The following is a 2,544-nucleotide window of genomic DNA, read 5'->3' on the forward strand; positions in this document are numbered from 1 at the left end:
TATTCTGGTTCGTTTAGTATGTCTAGCTAATTCGCCTAGATATCGGTATGTAAAGTAAGCAGAATAAGGGATCAAGACTGAGTCAGTCTATTTAAACTTAAAATTAAAATCAATCTTTTTACGGTCTCAACTTACAGGTTTAATAACAAGATTTTTTACAAAAGTAAAGGACATAAAGAAGTTAAAATCAATAGAGCGAGAGTTTGAGGTTTTAACTGGACAGTGTAAGTTAGGCATTAATTCTAGATCAGGGCGAGAGCAAGTTTTAGAGTTAATTAAATTCTGACCTTTTCCAAAAAGTATTTTTAAAGATTGAATGTGAGGACGAGAGTTAAGCATTTGGATTTAATTATATAACCTAAGTCAACAGAGCGAGAGTTTGAGATAAGGGTGTTTAAAACGGTCAGTATTTTCTTAAGAAGAGTTTCTGCAACTTTATTGCTTTCAAAAAGTGGTTTTTGACTTAATTATAAGTGACAGCTACATTAATATAAAATCATGGTTTATTCAACAGAGCGAGAGTTTGAGATAAAACCTTTAACCAATAAAGTTAACCGAAACGATTTATTTTAAAACCAAGAAACCGACAAAGACTTGATTCCCTAGTTTTGACGAACTACATACCGATATCCGTTTTATTAATATTTAAGCTAGATCTTAGTTTAGCCTTTAGTTTTTCCCCAAACAATCAAACATTTTTCACCTTAGCTTTACGTAGTAACCTTAGATAACGGTATATCGATTCATAAGTCCCTGTGGGATCGATATCTTTTAAAACTACGCGATAGAACTGTGCACTTGCAGTTTGTATCCCATTCTCGACTCACACAGTCGAGCGATCAAGTTTTTGGCGCCGTTGCCGGGGACTTTTATTTAATCGATATCGTAACTCTTCCGTTACGCTGTAGAGACTAAGGTTTCTTTTCCTTCTATTCTTTCTTTCGTTGATTTGTATGCCACGCACTCGCTCACAAGGCGAACCACTCTATTTACGAATCAACGATATCGAACTGTATCTCCGAGTCTTACGACGAATTCGGGAATACCGTGCTGAAAACAATCTCCCTCCTATCGAATTTCCTGATCTCAAAGATCTTCTTCTTTCACCCGAGATGGCAGAACCAGCTCGTGCTCTTAGAGATTACGCCGCTCCATCGCAAGATGAACCGCATTCAAGTATTGCTCCGCCCGCAATCGAAGCAAACAACTTCGAACTCAAACCTTCGCTGTTGCAGGCTGTGCAACAGAACCAATTCTCTGGAAATCCTACCGAGGATCCAAACCTTCATTTATCCGTATTTGTCCAATACGCTGATACTGTTAAAGCTAATGGTGTCACTTCAGAGGCAATTCGACTTCGTCTTTTTCCCTTCTCATTAAGAGATAGCGCTAGAAGATGGCTTCAATCTCTCCCTTCCAACTCAGTCACCACATGGAACGAGTTGAAGAAAGTTTTTCTTGCCCGATATTTTCCGCCAAGCAAAACAGCTATGTTAAGAGCCCAGATAAACGGATTTAAACAGAAAGACAACGAGTCTCTTTTCGAAGCATGGGAAAGATACAAAGACATGATGAGACTTTGCCCACACCATGGTTTGGAAGACTGGTTAGTAATTCACACATTTTATAATGGTCTCTTATACAACACAAGGTTAACAATAGACGCCGCTGCAGGTGGTGCACTAATGAACAAACCTTATGCTGATGCATACCAGCTTATCGAGAGCATGGCCCAAAACCACTATCAGTGGGGAACCGAACGAACAACGGTGGAAAAACCTCAAACGAAAACTGGCATGTACGAGATAAGTAACCTTGATCACGTTAATGCAAAAGTGGATGCTTTGGTCCAGAAAATTGAAAGTTTAAACGTATCACCCCCAGCCGCCGTAGTTGCTATAACTCAGAATTGCGAGGTCTGTGGAATCCAAGGTCACACTCCTGCGGAATGTCAACTCTTGACTGGAATCCAAGCAGAGCAAGTGAACTACGCTCAAGGAAGCCCCTATTCGAACACCTATAACCCAAATTGGAAGAACCATCCAAACTTTTCATATAAGAGCAATAATGCTTTGTACGCACCTGGACAGTCTCCAAATCAAGCCCCATCTATACCTCCGGGATATCAGAAACCGAATCCATCCATGCCTAACAATAACACCCCTAGGAAATCCAACTTGGAAATCGTGATGGAAAACTTTATAGCTTCCCAACAACAAACCAATAAAGATTTCTTAAACCAGAACATACACACTGGCGAACAACTTAAACAACTAGCAAGCAAAGTAGATGCCTTGGCTACCCATAACAAAATGCTGGAAACACAAATATCACAAGTAGCCCAACAACAAGCACCTACTGCTGCCCCAACTGGTACATTCCCTGGACAGCCCCAACCTAATCCGAGAAGCCAAGCTCATGCAATTATATTAAGAAGTGGAACGGAAGTGGAAGGACCGTCTGATCCAAGGATAGAAAACCAAAACCCTAAGAAATCAACTGAGGAAAGTGAACCTAAGGAAAAGGAAGAGAGTAATAAGGAAA

At 40.1% G+C, this 2,544-nt stretch overlaps 1 pseudogene; it reads right to left on the bottom strand.

Annotated features, from left to right (window-relative positions):
* Positions 1-1,497: 1,497 nt before the first annotated feature.
* Positions 1,498-1,597, bottom strand: LOC127133856 (uncharacterized; annotated as a pseudogene).
* Between the last annotated feature and the right edge of the window lie 947 nt (positions 1,598-2,544).

The sequence above is a fragment of the Lathyrus oleraceus genome, chromosome 3 (genome assembly GCF_024323335.1).
Source record: "Lathyrus oleraceus cultivar Zhongwan6 chromosome 3, CAAS_Psat_ZW6_1.0, whole genome shotgun sequence".
NCBI classification, from domain to species: Eukaryota; Viridiplantae; Streptophyta; class Magnoliopsida; order Fabales; family Fabaceae; genus Lathyrus; species Lathyrus oleraceus.